The following is a 22,085-nucleotide window of genomic DNA, read 5'->3' on the forward strand; positions in this document are numbered from 1 at the left end:
CCACAAAGAATCACTGATGTTGGGCTGAAAAAAAAAACAAGAAACAAAAACCAAAAGCTCTTCCTTCCTTTGTTTCTTTCTTTGCTAGACTGCCTGATGGGTCCAGAATGATTTCAGAGCATTGGGAGGAAGCCCCAGCCATTCCAGAGGGTAAGGGGTTAGAAACACTGATTAGTTTGAAAACCTTGATGCCTAAGACTTTCTGTGGCTTCTCTGTAAATCCCACTCAATAGTTCATTTATTTATTCCTTAAGCCATAGGGAAAACAGGCCTGGGAAAAGCAATTCATAGCACTGGGCTATAAATGTTAGGATAAGCACTGCTCTGCCCCTCAGCGCCTGTGGGCAGAGCCTATCCCACTGTGGACGCTGACGTAGTTCTAATTATACCATCTCCAATCGTATAAATGCTATGGTCAGTAATAACAGAAAATGTTACCACTATAAAAATAAGTCTGTAATTTTAACTGGATTCTCTACCAAAATCAGACAAAATGTCGTTTTTTAAAAAAGCCATTGTGATGTAAATTGTATCTTTTTTTGCAGGGTCTTATCTGAGGAAAAATTGTGTGGTTGTTGAAATTTGTCTTTGACTTTGCCTCTTATTGCAAGATCGTTTTCCTCCCTCTGCGGACTCTCTTCCGGCCCACGTGCCCACATTTTACTTCCCTTGTGCCTTTACCTCTGCTCTCCCCTATTAATCAAAGAAAAGTATCTGTTATCGGTCCTCCAAAACCTGGTATGAATTTAAGTCATGATGTTATCTCTCTCCAGGGGATTTATATTTTTGGATTTATCTATAATTCTGGAATAAACTCCTTTGTTTCCTGTAGAAGAGGCTTTAGGCGTGAGCAGAGCAAACGGAAGTGTTTTCAAAGTCAGGAGGACTTTCTGTTGCTGTTGAAATCACACAGAAGACTAGCAGTCAGATTTATTGAGAAGACTGGTACCCAAATTTTAACAGTATCTCAAAGTTAAGAGTTTATGTAAACTACAAAGTCAGAATTACAATTATAAAACATCACTAATGTATTTTGGAGATGGGGCAAGTGAAACATTTTTTGGTTGTCTATTATATGAAAGATAGAATTTCATATGTTTCAGGCCTCCCCACATTTCTTTAGCTCATTTTAAAGTTGCCAGCTATTCTGTAAACTCTTCACCCCACTTTTCCATTGAGGAAACGAAGTCCTGAAGGTAAACTATGTTTCACCATGACCCTACAGCTGGCAAATGGTGGAGCCATGTCTCTCTGGCTTCAAAGTCCATTATCTTGGTGCAGTGGAGAGAAAAGTTGTCAAAGCACATGACGTTTGAATGTATGATTTTATTTGCTCTATTAAAAATTTGCTTTGAACATTTTTGAATTAAACTAACTCCTTTACCATGGGGTGGCATATAACTGTACCACATCACCTTTTTGGTTTTTAGCATGCGGGACCAAGATGAATTGCCCTCAGAAAAAATTTCAATTCATTTCTGTAATCAAAAACTGTTAATATAAAAGGATGGTGGAGTTATATTGTAGAAAGTTGCAAGATAGTATCTAAGAACTGCCTTATATCTAGTTGGCATATATTACCCTCCAGCTAACCTCTGGGTATGAATATTTCTGCGCTCATTGAAAGTAAGCCAGCCAAAGTCAAGCCATACAATCATATGGGTGGAGTAATCATATATATTTTGAGCCAAAAATTGGTATATATCAATGGACCAACTATTTGAAATCATGGCTGTCCTCTTATATCCAGAAGATATGGTTACCTTATTAAGGATTATAGAAGCTAATTTTGTGTTTCCTCTAATTTAGATTTTCCTGTAGATTCACTTGGGAATGTGTTTTGATTTTTTATTGAATGAATCTGCCTACTTTTTCATTTATTGAGAAATAAAGAGAAAATATGTGGTAAATAGACAGAAGCTGTTACTTTTCTATCAATTTGCAGTGTACAAACTGACTTAGTGATTCATTTGCCAAGTTAATTTTCCTAGGAAATACATAAGCTGTCTTGAAATTCTCAACAGTAAAAATGCCTAAGCATTATAGTAAAGGGAATGAAAACCAAATAGCAAATACACCAACTTGGTGTTTTTAAATCCAAGCCATCTAAATGAACCAAGACCAGTTTTAAATTCCATTTTTGTGCTAGGAAGACCATTTTGTGTATCATTTTCAAAAAAGTTTAAATTATTAAGTGATTGTTTTTTCAAACTCTTTAAGAAGTTACATTAAATCAATGTGAACAATAACAATAAAGCTTGCTAATTAAAATGAATTTTCTTTAGGTATATACTTTAGAGTGCATTATTGGTTAACTTTTCTATCAAATAGAAATATTTAATCTACAAAAACAAAAAGAAATATATAGTTAACTCTAAATTATTGAACTAATCTTCATGATTAGACAGTCATTGCTTCGCCTGTTTTTCCTCTGGTTATCTGTCCTCGGATAATCCTCTCTGCTTATAATATCATGTTCAGAGATTAGATAGGAAAATGAAAGAGCATAGAAATTTACTCAGAACTTAATCTGTCTGTGTATATGATGGTGGTGGGGAAACAAATTGAAACAGGTATGTAAAGTGGTACTTGGATTTTCTATGGGTTCTATCTTAGCCGATTTGAGCTACTATAACAAACTACCACAGACTAGGGTGGCTTATAAGCAACAGAAATTTATTTCTCATAGTTCTAGAGGCGAAAGTCCAAGATCAAGGTGCTAGCAGATTCAGTGTCTGGTGAGGGACCTCCTTCAGGTTCATAGATGGTACCTTCTCACTGTGTCCCTCACATGGTAAAAGGGGCAAGAGATCTCTCTGTGGTCTCTTTTATAAGGACATTAATTTGATTCACTCCCCAAAGCCCTACCTCCTAGGTGGGATAGGATTTCGACATAAGAATTTTGGAGAGACACAAAGATTTAGACTATAGCAGGTTCATTTATATTTACTATTTGTATTTTCTATTTGGCTTAAAATTGAGGATTACAAAATGCAATTTATAAAACTGATCCATATGACTATGAAAGTTGGTTCTGTTAAAATGTATTTTAAAATGTTATGACAAAACATTCCTGCCATCTTTAAAAAACAGGTTTTGACTGATTTGGAAATGGCCAGTCACTTTAAAGAGATCTTTAGTTAGTAGTCTATGGAAAATAACAGCTTGAAATTCAAAGGAAAGGAAACTCAAGGAGAAGTACATTCAATAATTTCCAAGGTAACACGGATACATACTGTGTGTGCTTCTTTCATCTCATTTCTTACTTCCATGGCCTTCCAAGGCAGAAAACAATGTATTCTTCATGGGGAAAATAAAATCACAGAGAAGGCAGTATAAGAAAGACATATTTTAAGAACCAATTGAAGTACTCATAAGGCATGTTGATGCCTTTCTGCCAATAACTTGTGTGCAGATACAGAAAGGATTTTCACCTCCCACCCCTGCAAAAAAATCCAAACCTAGAATATATTGCCTAAAAAAATTAAGAATTGTTCTGGTACTTTTTAAACATCAAAAATATTTTATGTGAGTTTTTTTTAACTTAGAGCAGTAGTGGAAAATAAAAATTATTTAGGCAGTCTGAAGTCTTATTAAAAGTTGGATATGAAGAGGGCACTGTGATGACCGCTGTGGCGAACAGACGACAATAAACTGGAATAGGTGGGAGCTCTAAACTTTCCCCGGCCTCGGTGTGGTTTGCGTGGACTACATGGTTGAGAGCTCCAACACAGAGGAAGAAATCATCACTAGGATCAAAAGAGATTAGAACAGGGGAAGCTTGCAGAGCTGTTGTGACAAAGTCAAGGAGAAGAAGTCAGATCTCTGGGGCAGGTATCATGAAGCAGAGGACAGCATGTCATTAAGAATTTGATCAGGATTGAATAACTTCTGGCAATTTACTTATAAAGTGACTCTTGCAGCTCTGGGCCGTGGAACTCTTCCATGGACTACTGAGAAGTCTCATTACAAAATAAAAAATAATATTCACACCTGGTGGGTGTGGTGTGCACTGTCTGGGGTGTGGACATCCTTGAAGCTCTGACTCGGGTGGGGCAAAGGCAATATATGTAACCTAAACATTTGTACCCCCGTAATATGCCGAAATAAAAAATAAAAAAATAAAAAAGCAACCAACCAAACAAAAAAACCCAAAATACAAAATAAATTTAAAAAAGGAAGAAAAATTTAAAAATCTTTGCCAAGTATATAGGTGAAAAGTAGTGTATAGCTATTTTGTCTTCTACAAAATGATGACTTTTTTGTCTTCTACTAGTGAAGTTGAATATTTTTCATACTATAAAAAAGCCGATATTTCCCCTTCCTTCTCTACTGAATACAGTAAATATTATTTATGTCATGTTTACTAAACACATATTACATGTAAAGTAGTGTGCCAAGATTCTGGAAAGGCAGCAGTAGAGAGATTAAAAAAAAAAAACACAGCAAATTCCTTCTTTCCAAGTGATGTACTTGTGTGGCTAGAACATGTGCAGAATAATGTGAACAGGGAAGGGAGGGCGTGGGGGAGGGAGTGTTAAATGCAGGCCCCCTGCTCGACAGCCTCAAGGTTCTCAACAGAATCACCAGTGAGTGGAACTCACATACTTCCTTTTAATTCTATCTCAGTGGTCAGGGTTGGAGGATTATCTCCGGGTGTGGGGCAAAAAGGCAGGCCAGATGGAAGATCCAAGAAGCCCTCTGAGACTCAGTGAATGCTTTATAACATGTTTACCTGCTGGCTCATGAGTTAAAATGGCAAGGAAAATTCAGGTTTGATTTACAATGAGATAAAATAAAACAGTGTTCTGCCAAGAAGGCCCTGAAAAGGTCTCACTGAGGGCTTCTGCCTTCACTCAGGATGTGTGTCTGTGAACACAAACTCAGACTAGTGGCTAGTCCCAGGGCCACTGGCTGAAGGTCATTTCCATTTTAGGAGAAGTAAGCTTTGCATTGAGAAGACGAGACATTTTATCCTATGTTGTACCCTCCCTCTGGGCTTTGACAGTGTGCCCAGCCTTTGGTAGGGAGAGTCTAGTTTGGTTGCTTCCCTGCAGTCTTTGATTAATGCACAGGACCATTCATTCCATTCATGATCATGTCAGTGACTTTCTCAAGGGCTCTCAACTGAAGAAGTCAGCAGATGGCTGGGAAATACCCACCTGCTGTTCACAGTCAGTATGAGGCTTGCTAATCTGGTTTTTCCAGGAATCTCATGTGGTCAAGAGCAGCCACCATGCCACTTTCTGCACAATTTCAAAATCCCTTTTTTTTTTTGCTCTAGGTTCAATTGTCAAATGGTTGAATGGCTTAAGTAAAATATTTTTCAATTCCCCTCTCTGAGACAAAACTGGTTGGACATCTATATAAGACAGACAGAATTATGTTACAGGCTTAGTGGTGTTAATGTGGACATAAGATTTGATGTATCTGCTGAAACATGGAAGGCAGAGTGGAGAGAGCACTCAGATTCTCTTCCTGGATGTATCACTTATTTATCACCTGAGTGACCCTGGGTTTTCCAATTAACTACTCAATTACAGTTTCCTTCAATCTGTTAAATGGGGATTAAAAAGAGCAAGCTAGCGGACTTCACTGGGTTATTGTAAGGACCTAAGGAAACTATGTAAATGAAAGAATTTGTAAACTATAAAGCAAAATACAGATGTGAGGTGTTATTATGGCCAATAAGCAGTGTGTAGATCATCTGCTATATTTCTGACAGTTCTAAGTGCTTTGGAAGATACACAATGGATAAAAGGTGTCACCCTTGCCCTCAATGTTTGTATGGTCCAGAAAACTGAGAGCAGCTCAGTATAGTATCTAATTAAAGCCTACGGGAGCTGCTGCAAAAGAACTGCCATCCGGGTTTGGAGGAGGATGAGACGAGCAAGGGTTGAGGGCAGACGACTAACATTATGAAGAAGGGAGACATGACTTCCACTTTGAAAAAGGGAAATGTGATAACCGAGAGGACTGATATTAAAAGACACTAAAAAGGATTTTAAGTTCTACATTTATCCATTTCTTACAATGTCCTTTTTCTATTGTGTTCCCTGTGAAACTCCTTATTTATAGGCTAACCCCTTCCTAGTCCCTAGGAGTTCTTCTCTTACCCTCCCTAATGGGGCCAATCACTCAGTCTTTTAGTGGCTCTTAGCCTAGAATAATACACATTATTATATTGTTGAAAATATCTCATTGTATCAAAACAATAGAGTGATTAAGTATCATTTCTGGAGTGAGACAGACTTAGGTTCCAGTCTCATTTTGCTGCTGCTGGGCTTTCTGACTTTGAGCAAGTCACTTACACTTTCTGAGCCCGAGTTCCTTCTTATATCAGCTGCAAATGATAATAATGACTTAGGGTTATTATACGCATTAAATAAAGAATACTGTTTAAATGAGTCCTGCACATAGTGAACACTTCAAAAATGATGTTCATTTATAAATCCGTTACCCTCATTAGATGGTGTGGAACACTCATTAAGCTCTTCTTTAGAGGCTAGCACCTAGCACGGGGGCCAGGTACATAATAGGCACCGGATAAATATTTGAAACAATATGATCACTGAAGATGGAGAAGTCATTTTAGGAAATGGCAGCAGCAAAGCTACAGAAATAGAGATAATATGTGAGGGAATGGGGCGGGGTGGGAATGGGGAGGGAGAAGTAATGAGATAATTCCTCTGATCTGATCAGAGGAAAGATTTGCCCGGGGGAATAAATGATGCTGGCTAGATCGTTGCGGTATAAGTAAAGGAGGACCAGGCCCAGGAGTTTGGATTCGATGTGGTAGGTAAGGGGTGTCATAGTTTTTTGCGGAGGAGGGACATGCTGAAAAGGATGAGTAAATGGATCTGGACTTCTGTGATCCAATGAACAAATTATTTTTAGAATAATAGATAAATCCCTATGATTATCTATGTTAATTTGCTTCCTTTGTATGTGCTTACAAGAGGACCAAGTCAACACTTTTCATTCTAAGTTTTACAGGAAAAGGAAGCATTGTTTGTAATACTAGGTATAGCTATGTAGCAAGGATTCCTTTAAATCACTGAAGGTACGCCCTTCTGAAGAAATTAAAGAGTGCCTTAAAGATAATGATGAATGACTTTAAAATACACATCGATCTTTGAAAAATGAACAAACCACTATTAGAACCATATGTTGCCCTCATTCTTTGCATGGAACCTCCATGAAAGTCACTAGGAGTTCAGTGGAATGACGAAGGGAAGCATATGGCACTAGATGTGAACTAAATTAATAACAGTATGAAAACACAGTTAAATAGTGATAATCCCCCTTGTTATCCAGCTTTCTTCTTTTTCAGACAACCTCACAGGGTATCGCTAAGCACCAAAAAGACATTTACTTGTTAATGGGGAGAGCTGATGTGTGAGGAGAAACCATGTGGCATGGCTTCTGAAACAAGCTGAAGAGGCAGTGGTTTGGGGTTTCCGTACTCAGGACTGCCATGGAGTCATTTGGAGATCAAAAAAGAGCCTAAACCTGACTATGCTTTAGGCACTCCATCTGGCTCTGGCCCACACTGTTGCCATAGCCACCCATCTCCTAGCAACAATGAACAAGGTTTTCATGTCTCTAAAGTGACAAAGCATGTGAGCAAAAAATATAAATGTAATTGCAACAGGCTGATAATCTGAGAGGTTATCTCACGGTTAAAGTTCACTGTGAAGAGCTGCGTGAATCTTTGGTTTCATGATCATATCTTTCCTGTGATGGGTTCTGATAACAAAACGCCTTGGCTCAAATTGAGGCAGCCTGACAGCCTGTTACTGAATATAAAGATCACAAATATCATTCCATGGAACATAATAAAAGTAGAATTTCATTTTAAATCATGTGGAAAACACAATTATCATTTTGATGATGACCATCATTATCTAGAACTCTGGGTAGAATGGACTGGAGGTGGAAAAAGCCTGGACTCGGGTCTGGGAAGAAGGAATGTTCCATCCTAACACATTCAGGCTCAAACAATTCCTTAGCAGCCTCCCTGATGAGCAACGAGTCTCAACTGAGGTCACTAATCAGAAGCAGTAAAGAAGCGGAAATAAAGATAAAAGGAAAAGGCTACATGCGTCATGCTTGTCCTTGAGGCAAAGTGCAAAACAAATTACGTGACATTTCTTAGAGGATCTTTAGTTGTTTATTTCCAAATGTTTGTACCATATTTCAAATTATCTTTATTTAAATATTCTGCCAAGAGAAATCCATTGAGATATCAGCCTCATTTTTTTTTTAACGTCATAGCCCTGAATCCTAACGAACCTTGCTTTTATACTGACCCATATGCATAAAATGAGAACTCGGGAGAGTTTAGACATCCATAGAGATGTTAGTAATGAAGAAATCAATGCCAGTGTTCATTTTAAAATGCCATTTTCTGTAGTATTTACTCGTTCCATCAGCTATAGCCTATGACCTACCTCTCCTTTAGAAATAAGAATATATATGTCATGGTGAAAATGCTGCTTTCCTGATTTTGTATCAGAGCCTGTGCATTTGGTAAATGTCAGTGAAAGATACACAGTGGGAGGTAGATTCAGGAATGTCACTGAGAGATCTTGCTGGAGGGGAAGTAGAGCATTGAAACAATGTTGTCTCCAAGACGAAATAAATAATCCCCACACTTAGGCAGACCATTATGATGTGTTCACACATTACATGCAGAGCCAGGCTTAGCTGTACTAACTGCTTTGTGAAAGGAAAATCCTCCTGAAATTAAATAATCAAAGAAGATAGGTGAGTGCTGATTTTGTGAAATAAACAGTGATTGAGGAAAGAAGAAAAACCAGCAGGACTCAGCGTGAAGCAAATTAATTCATGTTGGAGATTTACTCTCCTGAAGAAATTAAATTGCCCACTTCCTAATCAGTACAGTTCTTGGCATGCTGTTGCTTTCTCATTCTTCCTAAATTTGTTTCATGTTAGAGCCCCTTAATTTTTTCACTCTACTATTTTTAAAATAACAGTTTGAAGCTCCAGTTCTTTGTGTGGTTCTGTGAAATCCTGGACTAAATCAGTTCATTTACCATTTATTTACTTTGGAAAGTCAAAGTCTTTTCTAATCATCTCATTTGTCTGTTTTGTTTACCTCTGCCTCTGCCCCAGAGGAGGATGTAAGGAAACTCCAACAGATCTTCTGCATTACACGATTCAATGGTTCAAGGGATAAGCATGTTTTTATTAATATTATACTAATTTGGAATAACAGAAGGAAAACCATATATTAATGTCCATTCATGGTATATGGCTGATCAAAGTAAATACAGATTGTTGGATTCTTTCCTTTCTTCTCTCCCTGTAGCAAAAGGCAAAAAAAAAAAAAAGCACAAACTGTTGTTCTTCCAGTTAATTCTGCACACAGAAAAAGATGTCAACACACATTAAAACTGAAACCACATTTGAGAAGACACGTAGAACTTTTGCAAATGCCATCTCTGTTTGTGGAGCTTTGAGCTGCAGGGGGTATCATATGTTTTTCAATCTGTTTTTTCCTTTTCTGCTGTCTTAAAATAAACTCTGTAATTCTTGTTCTTGGCCTTAGAACGTGAGTTATGCCATAAGTCTGTTGTGATTCATTTGCTAAAATATTCCAGTGATGAATGTCTCTTACGTCCTATAATAACTGCTGTGGTGCCACTTTTGCCTAATGGGAGCCATGGTGTCTTTTGGAGGGCTGACAATTAGAGAAGGGCAGCTATGTGGCACCACGAGCACTGGATGATAGTGAAAGCTTGTAAGATTCCACTTGAATCCTATCTCCCTTACGGGCACAGTTGGCTGGTGGGAAAATTCCATTAGCACCACCTGCACACCAATTTCGATATCAAATGGTGAGATCAGATTTCCAAGAGTAAGGTGAGGGAACATGGCCATGCCTGAGAGTGGAAGCATATATGTGTGTGAATGTAATCTTTGTGGTTATTTACATGTCCCTGTAGTCCTCTTCTGATATATGTGGGTTTGACTGGTTTGCAGAAAGGAAAAATTGTCCCTGGCTGCGGGGCTCCTCTTCGGGGGTTTAGCAGGCCTGGGTGCTTATCAGCTGTCTCAGGATCCGAGGAACATTTGGGTTTTCCTAGCTACATCTGGGACCTTGGCTGGCCTTATGGGAATGAGATTTTACCACTCTGGAAAATTTATGACTGCAGGTTTAGTTGCAGGTGCCAGTTTGGGCATTAATTATATCCTCTTATAATACCTTTAGGGCATTGATTATAGCCTCTTATAACCATCAGAAGGTGAGAGGGCTACTCTAAATATCTAAACAGGTGGGTTACTGCCAGATACTCAAATTACTAAAGACAAGAGAGAGACTCTCTTTGGCTCTTAACAGAAATCGAGTCTGCTGTTGCTACTGTAGTTTGAAGGTGTTTTAATATTGTAAAAGGTCATTCTCCTGGTATGGGATGGTGGGTGGGAGGCATCCCTTGACAAGTAATTGAGAGAGGGGATGAAATAAAAAATATAAAACAGAAAGGACTTGATTGGCCATTGGTCTTTGGAATGTCAGGTCCTTTTATTTTCAAAATAATCTCACATTGGAAATAGAGCTTGGAATAAGGTCAAATGAGTAAAGGTTTCAAAATAAGAGATGGGAATTTTCTAGAGCCAAATGTAAGGCCGTTAAGATAATTATGTCAGGCATCTATGACACATGCCGTATGTAGATCTGAGAAGGGAATGCAACCAGCATCTGTGGTCTCTGTAGGTAGACACTGAGCCTGAGTAAATGTCTCTGTCCTTGCTAAAAGATGAGAAGGAGGAGTGTGGAGAGAAAGGTGGATTTACTGCCTGGAGTAGAACTGCTGAGTCATGGACTATGCCTATGTGTACATGCTCAGCTTTAGTAAATATTGTCAAATTGTTTCCCAGAGTAGTTGCATTCCCACCAGCAGTGTATGAGAATTGCAGTTGGTCTATATCCTTGCCAACTCTTGGTATTTTCTTTCTTTTTCATCCAGCCATTCTGGTGGATATGTATGGGTATCTCTTTTGTAGTTTTGATTTGCTTTTTGCTGTTGCCTTGTGAAGTACAGCATCTCTGATGACTTAATGGGACAATCCTTGAGAGATTTAGGAGCCAGCTGGGAGATTACCTCATCCTAAACTGAATTTAAAGTATTTAACGACCAATAAGCCACAAGCATTGGCCAATCAGAATTAACCCTGCTTTGGGGTGATAAAGGAAGTTCTTGCATGCCCTGGCTATGCCATGGGCTAACTCCTAGTTGTTGGACTATGGGCAGGTTTGAGAGGTCCTGGAGAAAGGGCTAGACTGGCTGGAGAGGTGGAAGAAGGCACTCAGGGTCATAGGACAGCAGCTATTTGCAACCCATGAAGGCTGTTTCCGTATTTAGTCAACTGCATGGCCATAGTGGTTCTTACTGCCTGAATATCACCCGTATCTCATCCTAAGGGAAGACAGAATCAGACTCACAAAACTAATTAAATAGTTGGCCAAAGGGAAGAGAAATTTTGAGTATGGTATGGTAATTGGTTCAGTTTTCTTTTTGTGAACAGCATCTTCTAGAACCCAAGGCAGGGATTGTATATCCATGAGTCTGCTAGTTAAACACTATCATACTCTCAAAACCTTATCACAGTCATCAATAGATTGCTTGACTCAATAGGTCCCTGTCCATGGGAGGAAACTATGAGGAAATAAGCACAGATCTCAATTTTTCATACATAACCAATGGGATCAGATGCATTTCAAAATTCAATTCTTTTTTCAGTTTTAGAAAATAAATTTTGTAAAGTCTCCAGTGGGATTTGTGCATCATTCTAATTTCAAATGCTTCAATACTTCTGCAATATATGAATATTCATACTAAGTGGGATCAATTAAGATTATAAATAGCCTTATGATGTTAGTTCTAGCTAGGTCTCGTTGCCAAATTAAAAACCATTTAATTTAAAACCAAATTAAAAACCTCTAAGTTTGCAGAGCTTTTAGAATTTCATCACTGGGATAAGGGCTTGTGGAACTATATACTGAAGTAAAGCTGTCCTGAGCCTGCCTTCCCCAAAGTGAGCCACATTCTAACCGTACCCAACAGGCCAGGTGTAATGGCTTTTGGAGTTGCTTCATTCAGTGGCAGATCCAAGTTTTGTGTGGCCTGAAACTTAATTTGGTGAGACTCTCCAAAGAAAAAGAATATAAAATTACAAATAGAAAATTAGATCAGAAAGCAAATATTTATTAAGAATGATGAAAGAAATCACAGCAAATTATAATAAACAACAGCTAATGAATGTCACAAATACTTTCTTTTGGTTTATGTTTTTGCCTTCTACCAAAATACTTTCTTCTTGATGCCTTTAAATGTTGATATGTTCAGTAATTCTGGAAAAGATTAAAAGTAATGTATTTTAGAGTTGGTACTATGCTATAATGGGTATATAATTGCATAATCAAATTAATAATATAATATATATTGAATAAATATGTGTAGGAACTAGGTCATAGATACATTTGTTTCTTCAGGGCATTTTGTTGAATTGGTAGCATTTTTGCATGTCATTTCATCTGGAACCTCTGGTCTTCATCAGGACAGTGTATCACATATACTAGGATTTGACCTAATACAATGGGATGTATAAAACGTGTGACTTTACATACAGCTATATTTGTTTTGTGTAGTACTGCTTTGGGTTTGTGCTTTACACACAGAAATTTCGACAAATTCTTTTTTGTACTGGTCCATAAAAATGTGCATTTATAATTGTTGTTTATTATTGAGTATATTGATGAAAGGAGAAAACTCCAGCTTTGATTAGTCATTGATGAAAATAAGTTTCTCTTATTACAATTCTACATGTCTGATAATTAGGAGAATTTTCCAAAGACTAGTTTCTGGCTCTGAATTTTCAAACCTCATTTATCCACTACTCATATACTTAAACCACAATAAAATCCTTGACCTTGTAACTTCTTGCGGATGAATCATCATTCAGCCATTCCTTCCTGCCCCAGGATCAGTGGCAATGCACAAACATATGTTTATACAGAAGTCACTGGGAGCCACAATAAACCCATATTGAATGAATTTAAATCTCAAATTTCCCTTAGCTGGATCTCAAAGTGCCTGTGGCTGCTTCAGTGCCACCAAATACATAGGAAAATATGATGGAGAGGAAGTTGGAATGGAAAGGGACAATAGTCTTAATCGATCACAGTTAAAATCTGCAAATTTTCAAATACAAAATAAAAATATTCATATGAATGCCTTACGAGAAGCTCTCAGGGCCACGAAAGTGCCCACGGAAGTGAAGGGCCCTAAAGATTAAGTTTCACAGAAATCTTCCTATTTTTCCATTATCAGAATAACTTAGACTGCTAGGCCCTTACTGGAGTAGCCCAGGTTTACTATTGTATCTGGAACATGAGAAATGTGAACAGTTGGAGTTGAACAAATCCTTTTATAGCTACTCAGAGCTACAGTGTGTTAAATGGGCCCATCCAGGGCTCAGTGCCTGACCCAGCACAAAGCGCTCCTCTGGGAAACAGTAGAGACCCAGGGAAGCAGCTTAGAACAGTAGAGACTGAGTGGTGGGGACAGAATCCTGGCACCACTACTTTGCTATTGTATATGTGTGCGCCTCGGTTTCCTCATCTGTAAAATAAGGTGCTAACACTACTGACCTCATAGCGCTGTTGTGAGGATTAAAAAAAATATTGCATATTGAATGTTTAACATTGTTACTGGCACATGTTAGGCATTGAATAAGTATTAATTAGATAGAAATGGAAGGAAACAGTTCAGGACAGAGGTCTGTTCACACTACCACATTTTTTTAAATAACCAACCAATGATGGGACTGAATTTTTCAACATTTGATGAAAGTACTCCTTTAATGAAAGTGCGATTGTGGGTCATCATGATAAAAGTTTGTGTTGTGTTCAATAATAATGTCTTATCACCAAAACCTGGCACAACTTGCAGAGCCCATGGCTTGTTACCAAAGGCTACCAGCAGTCACGGGCAAGTGTGCTGATGTGAAATAGTGCTGCTGCCATAGACAAGGTTAGAATAATTTTCCTGCCTTGGATCTTGATCAAGTTTGCCTTAAATAAATGAATATAGCATTCAGTTGCATCACTAAGCCCTACTCCCTCTTAACAATTGTGGGAAAACACCACTCCCAGGCCTTTAGCTTCCCAACTCAGGCATTGCATTTGAGCAAAACCTGGAGAAGAAGCAAGTGGCTAAAAATAAAAACAAAGTTGAGCAAATGGATAGCATTTTGCAAATGATATAAAAGCAGAGCAAAAGATATATGGAAAACCCCTCTCCTCTCATCACACACATATGACAAACATTTCTACAAAATAGAAAATCTTCTTAGTGTTTTTTTTAAATACATGGAACATATACTATGTTAAAGGTGTAATTTTAAAGAGGTTTTCTATCTATAAAACGGATCATGCCATTGAAAGATTATGAGTGTATCTAGGTGGGCACACGCCACTGCAGAGGGTTTGGTGTTAACAACTGGCAGTATTTGAGCTAAGCTCACACTTGGGAGTTTTTACGTGGCTAATCTGTAACCGCGCTTTATGATTACAGTGTTCCTGTGACAGCTATTGCCTCAGGAGAGGGGCGGTGCTTGCTCTGCTTGTTGCAGGCCTTCCAGAACATGGATCACTTTCAACAGATTCTTGACCATCTTTGAAGCATTTGTGCCACATTTATTTGCTCTGCACTCATTGCATCGTCCCCCAAAGCCTTCTGAATCATCCAAGTTCAGTTTCCGTGGAGGAATGTTCAAGCTTAACGCAAAATTTGATGCAGATTCATTGCTCTACTTGCTCAGTCATTTTGAATGTGGTGGCCACACAGTACACATGTACACGTGCTCACTCAACAGCGTCTGGCCCCACTGACCAGTACCGAGAGTCTGTCATTGTTCACGCATGCGCATTACAGTCCACTCTCCTTGGCTGCCAGGTTACATCTTATCATATTAACGATGGCTGGATACTTTCTGGACAGGCCTCATCAAACTATTTCTCATGCTTTAAACCGTGAAATAACCATCCACATACTCATTGGAAATTTTGAAAATATTTCAGGATTTTAAAAAAATCTCACATTTAATGAAGACCTTTTCCTAGTAAAATCCAATCACAGAAGACACATTAATCAAATTATGGTTAGGAGATAGGTAAATCAGGAACTACCGGTAAGGATTTATGTGTAGATTAAGTAACAGAAAACTAAAGTTTAGCTGTGAGAATCATGAATTTAAGAAATTTATGAACTTATAAATTGTGGAATGGTTATTAAAATCATTTTATATACAATCATAAAATTAAAATTATTAAATAAATTAATAATTTATAAGTTATGGAATTATGAATTAAGAAGTTAAAAAATGTACTCTTATTCAATCCATTCCATTTTTGCATATGAAGAAATGATGCTTAGAGTTATTTAGGCATTTCTTCATTAACTAATGAATTCAGTACAGTTTAAGGGCAGCCTGTTTTATACCAGTTCTGCTCTGTCCACTACTACAATTATTGAGGAGAATGGACAAGTTTTGCTCCATGGCAAGATCATGTGTGAAATGTTTGTTCTCAAATCTGTAAAAGTGGAGCAGCAGAGGGAAGAGTAACCCAGAGCTGTCTCCCTGTTTTCTACGCACTTACCTATAATCTGGTAATTTATGAACTCTGAGTTATAGTTGATAAGGCTATTAATTAATTTCCTGTTCAGTAGTTTTTGTAGTGGATCATGGCTTAAAACTGTTGATTATTCTGAAATATACATGAAGTACACAAAATAAATGTTAGATTTTTAAGCATCTGCAACTACGTGGTAGGGGAAATTTTGAAAGCTTCATCTCACTTCACGGAAGGCTCCTAGCCACGGATAAGGCTGGCCTCGTGGATGGAGGGATAAACGATGCCAGAGAATGTGAATCGCTTTGTTGCTCAGTGCCCAGGACAGCATCATGTGCAGGTGAGTTTCCTAAATGCTGTATAAAGCCAGAAGGACCAAGGAGAATCTGCTTCCTACCTTCACCAGGCATTCCATGCTGGCTGCAAACAATGTTACTGAGTAATCTCACCACTTACCAGTGACTTTGTAATAAAAAAACACCTTACAGAAGCTGGAAACAATTGCTTTACCTTCTTCCCTGTGGTTATTTGGGGCCAACCTACAGAGCTATATTCACATTGTAGAAATCACTTGTGGTTCTGAATACATTGTGGTCTTATTCTTTGGATCTAGCAGAAAATTCTTAGTCTTTCAGGTTATGTAGATTGTGTTGGACCTCTTTGTTCTCTGTGAAACAATCTTATTGTAAGCAACTCTGCAGTATTAGTTGTTAGAATGACTCCACTCGGAATATTGTAGAAAATGTTACAATCTGTCTAGAATCATGACTTAAATTTCTGGCAATGTATGAGGGCATCCTGGCCACAACATGTTACCCTTTTGATTGCCAGGGTTGATTTAACCACATTTTTAGTTTGGGTAACTCTCTTCTTGAATTTATACAGTATGGAACTACTTCAAGGCATGAGCATCATGGTGATCAGTGAAAATGAAATTAATTTTCCCTATATAATGTCTTTTTGGAGCCATTCTCCTTTGTGTGGAGAAGAATATAAAGAACATAAACCCAGATATGGAAAATTTCTTTATTTTTTAAAATCAGCCACATGCCTTCCCTACATGGCAAAGTGGGGTAAGGTTTGCTCATTAGCTCTGTAGCTACTTGCAGAAGATTGTCACTCAATTTCATGTAGCTGTCAGCTCCCAGGCAGGGCTCTCTGCCAGCCACAACGGAGTCCCATTTACCCTGAGAGCCGCAAGTCCATGGCACTCCACAGCGGGCACCCCAGCAGCTGATGGTGGACTGAGAGCAAATGTCTGGCATGGTAAAAGTGGGGTGGGCACTTACAGAGTCTGGGCTTGGCAAAGAAAAGATAGTTTGGGAAAAGAACCACCTCAAGGGGAATCTTTCAAGTGAGTCTTACAGCAATTTCATTGATTGATCGATCCATCAATTCATTCATTAAATCAATATTTTTCATGTGCTTCCTATGTGTTAGCATAGTGAGAGGTATCATGTATGAAGACTCACCCTTTTGTGGTTTCATTCTGAACTGAGATCCCAGGTTTTCTACAGCACTGTTTGTCCAGGATTAAAATTTATAACCTACCTCCAAAACACTCGTGGATTTAAATCTGGAATTAAGCTTGAGGGATTAGTTTTCCAGCTATGCTTCTACTCTCTCTTAGTCTTGATTTTCTTCTTCTAACTAATATATGGATGGTCGTGGGTCTCACCTACACATTCTCATTACTTTCAACAAGCTGGAGATGAATTCAGTGAGTGAGTGGGGAGAGAAGTCTTTAAAAATTACGGTGACAGGTAAGGGAGGAAAACCAAATGATTAAGTTTGTATTTAACACAGTTGCAAAGACTTGGAAATCATCAGGGGAGGTTTCTACTCTCAGCTTTGCTTCCAGGTAAGAAAGGGATGTATCTTGGGTATAGGTGAGGTAATTGCTCTGGAAGATCAGGGTATTGCTGTGTGAGTTGTAGCATTCAGAGGTATAAGTTTCAGTAAGCTGAAATTATAAAGAAAACTGTAACCGGGAGCCAGGTACTTGGCACGTGGAATCAGATAATCACATTGGTTTAAAGAACAGATAAATCAAGAAAGAAAGGAAGAATTAGAATGGTCCTGAACTTTCACTTACTGGCTGCAGTATCTTCCAACTGTTTGAGCTTGCTTCCAGCCTACTCTGGGCCTCCTTGCTCCTTCATGAATTCTCATGTCACTGTCTGCCCAGAGGAGGGTAGCACACGATGTGTGTCTAAGTGTGCCCATCATGCACTAATAACAGCTTTCAATTAGACATCGATCTGCAGATCTTTTGAGAGGTTTAGAAATTTTAAGCCACAAAGCAAATGTTACTGGGTTTATGCAATGTGTGGAGAGATGGGAGGTCCTTTGAGACTTTAGCAAGACAGTACCATAACTGCTGTTGGTTCCAAGCCTCATCTGTAAATGAATTTAATTGAATGGGAGGGGAAGTCTCACCTCAGGTGCCACCAGGGACCTGGCATTTGAGTGAAACTGGCCTAAAATAAGAATGGGGAATTGTGGAGATTATGGCAAACTAGAGCAGCACATTTCAAGCGATCTGTGATAAAGTTTAATTTAAAAAAAAATTCAAATTCGTTGTAAACTGACAGTTTTGTAAAATACAACAGAGATGAATTACTAAGAAAAATAAAATAAAAAACCCAATAAGACTCAATTTTTTATGTTTGGATTCAACAGACATCAGTACTTTGCCAAATTGCTATTAAAGTTTCTAAACGCCTATGCTCAATTTTTGTAGCTATCTCTTTGTGGACCAATTGACAGCTCATAGACTAACACCAGTGTATGGATGAAACTCAGACAGGGCTTAGGATATTAAAATTCTTCCCTACATTGCAAGGTTAAGTAATTTTTTTAAAAAACATATGTGCAGATGAGACAAAATCTACCTTGAGGCAAAATCTGACTTGCAGCCTCAGTTGTGACCTCTAGATTAGGAAGTGACTGGGGAACTTTCAGTTTCTTATATTTAATAATTTTATCCATTTTTCCTGAACTATGCAAGTGTGGTCTAAGTGTCCTCATGTTTAATTTCTCTTATGACCTGGATTCAACCCCTCATGGCACCCCAGACTAATCCTGTATTTTTAATAATTCATGTCTTAATGTCTCATGTAAGATTTTCCATCTTGTAAAAATCTGAAAGTACAGTGACATAATTTTCTAATTTACTGGCCTTTACTTATTTAGGCACTCACATATATAAAATTTCTGCAGGAAATTTCTTTAAACACACTCTTCTTAACTTCTTAGGTTCAATATGGTGAATAAAACTGTACATTTACTGGGTGATTTTAGGTCATTGTTCTGAATATAATCTAGTAATGACCTCAGGGGCTATTATATATGGCTGGTTGTCAATTGTCTTTCCAGGAAAATGGCCTCAGACTGCTTCGTTTATGTCATCCATAGATCTTAGATTTTTGTCTTAGAGACAGTAGGGAGCCATTGAACATTTTCAGGCAGGACCATAAGAAAATCAGATTTACATTTTAGAAAAGATCAGTATGGTAGTCATTGGGAGAATGGACTTTTAAGGGGATGAGAAAAAAGACCACATAATGTAAGAGATAAAACATTAAGGTACTTTGACCACATGTAAACAGTGCAAGAATAACAGAGAAAAGAAAAGAATTGAAAAATTCTGTTTATAAAACCTTGCAGCCATTTCTAATTGTGAAGTTATATTTACTATATTCAGCTTAAAAAGTCAAGTTAGAAAATTTACTTGTGCTCCAGAACTTTTAGGTTTTAAGAAATGGAGACATTTATCTGAAGTTAAACAAATTTCATAAAGCACAGGGTGATTCTGGAGTGACATCAGGAGCAGAATCTTGAACTTTGTTGCAGTAACCAGGCAAAATATTATGGGATGTTATAAGGCTCTGGCAGTGTGGGTGGAGAGGAAAGAATGGATTCAGGGGTTCAAGAACCATTAAGGAAGTAGAATCAATAAGATTCCATTTTCCATTGGATGTGAGGGTTGAAGGAGAGGGAAATGTCAAGGATGTCTCTTCGATTGGGCAACTAGGTGTATGATATCGCCCATTAAGAAGGTAAGGGAGGCCGGGGGCGGTGGCTCACGCCTGTAATCCTAGCACTCTGGGAGACTGAGGTGGGCGGATTGTTTGAGCTCAGGAGTTCGAAACCAGCCTGAGCAAGAGCGAGACCCCGTCTCTACTAAAATTAGAAAGAAATTAATTGGACAACTAAAAATATATAGAAAAAATTAGCCGGGCATGGTGGCGCATGCCTGTAGTCTCAGCTACTCGGGAGGCTGAGGCAGGAGGATCGCTTGAGCCCAGGAGTCTGAGTTTGCTGTGAGCTAGGATGATGCCATGGCACTCACTCTAGCCCGGGCAACACAGTGAGACTCTGTCTCAAAAAAAAAAAAAAAAAAAAAAAAGAAGGTAAGGGCTAAGAGAGGAGGAGAAGATATGGGAAGGTGGTAGAGAAGATAAAGTAATTTGGGAAATGCTGAGTCTGAGGTAACTGTCACACATTGAAATAGCAATATCCTAGGGGCAGTAAGATACAATATCTAGAACTCGGGAAAGAAAGCTGAATTAGAAGGTAATTCTAGGAGTCATTAGCTTCCAGATGGTGGCTGCATCCGTAAGTTTGGATGAGATGACTTATCTTATGAGTAAATGTTGCAATAGAAAAGCAGAAAGCCAAGGATGCAACACTGAGGAACATAAATAATAATCTTGTGCAGGAAGGCAGTGTGGTTCGGTAGAGATAGCCCTGTTGAAATCTGGCTTTGCCCCTACTAGCTTGTGTGAGTTACTTAACTTCCCAGTCTCAGTTTCTTATCTATAAAATGAGGGTAAATAATGTCTAATCTTAGAATAGTTAAAATGGTTGTCAGGATTATTAGTGATAATGTGACATTCCTATCACGGTGCCCAGGATAGAAGCTATCATCGGTATCTTCATCATCATTAGCATCACTACTGATCAAGATTGTCAGGAGTAGGTGTCAAGACAGGGTTAATAGCTTCCGAGTGAACACGAAGCTGCTGTCCAGAAGAATCTCATAGGTTTTAGTGTTTGAACATTGGAGTATCTATTTTGGGCACTCATAAAGCTCTTTTGCTAACTTCTATTTCTCAACTACTTTAGTGTAATTAAAATTACTGGATTTATATTATTATAACATTTTTTTTCTACATACAACATGGGTGTCATAAAAATAGAATGTCAAATATTAGGCAAAAAAAGACAAAAAGTTCACTATAGACTGTAATGAAAAAGACAGGAAAATATTATTTATATAAAGAGTGAAAAAGAAAGTATAAGATGGAAATTGTTTAACTTCTTTTCTTGTTGAGTTGGAGAGGTGCCTCTCTTCCCCACCAATATTCCTTTTCTCCCATATTCACCTTATCTGTGCATAAATATCCATCATCCTCCATATCAATGAATAAATATTTACTTATCATGTTCCCAGGCATACAAGCAGAAACCTTAGAGTCATCCTTGTACATATAGCAAAGAAAAAGAAGAGCTTGATGAATTTGAGAACAGCTTTCTGATCAAAACTATGGCATTGCTTTTGGTCATGACCCTATGAACCTTGTGAATTTGCAGCTGAATACTCAAGCCACAGCTCAGTTTTGTGGTCAACAGCATTATCCTTCTAAAGACTGAAATAAAAGTCGTAAACCCTTTGACAGACTAGCAGACTCTCCTTTGGCTAAAACTCTCAAATTTTAGAGTTTCTGGCTATGGCAGGATAGGAAGATGGTCACATCCCATTTGTTTTCACCCTGTGTCTTAACTAATCATTACTAGATTTTATCCAAGGCCAGTTCAAGAGAACAAAAAGCCAGAAGACCCCTCTGCTTACTCCATCTGACCCCCAGTGCCCTCCTCCTTTATTTATGTTTCTGACATGACAGTTTGCAGAGTTTCTTCTTAATAAACTACTATTAGCCGTAGAATGGTTCTGGCCAGTCTTCTGAGGATGGACTCGTGCCCTACATTTCACCTTTTTATGTATAGGGCCTAATTATAATGCATTTAAATGTTAAATCTCCACCCCAAAGTGATCATGGGATGTATGTTCCATACATGTAAACCCCAACATGCATACGTGTGGGTCTCCTTCATGCATATTCATAGCTTCTCCTGTAACCTGTTGAATATGTATATTTGACTGGGCCATTCAGCATCAATTCCTGTCTTATCCTTTCCTTCCTCTAAGTGCCAGTCTCTTGGTTTCTGCCAAGGCTACACTTCCCAGTCTTTCAGGATGGCCAGTCTTCAGGCTGTAAACCTTTATAAGAAGTTTCCTTTCTAAATATACAGACTTTGTGACTCTTTTTCAGTTGACATTTCTCTACCCTCACCTTTTAGGCAGTCTGACTTCCATGTCTCTGGGAAGAAAGAATTAGGTGAAATTTGCAGTTGCTTC

At 38.3% G+C, this 22,085-nt stretch overlaps 1 pseudogene; it reads left to right on the forward strand.

Annotated features, from left to right (window-relative positions):
* The first annotated feature begins 9,860 nt into the window (after positions 1–9,860).
* LOC105807624 overlaps positions 9,861–22,085 on the forward strand; it is a 141,515-nt pseudogene continuing 129,290 nt past the window's right edge.

This window comes from Propithecus coquereli, unplaced genomic scaffold (genome assembly GCF_000956105.1).
Source record: "Propithecus coquereli isolate 6110/MARCELLA unplaced genomic scaffold, Pcoq_1.0 Scaffold160, whole genome shotgun sequence".
NCBI lineage: Eukaryota > Metazoa > Chordata > Mammalia > Primates > Indriidae > Propithecus > Propithecus coquereli.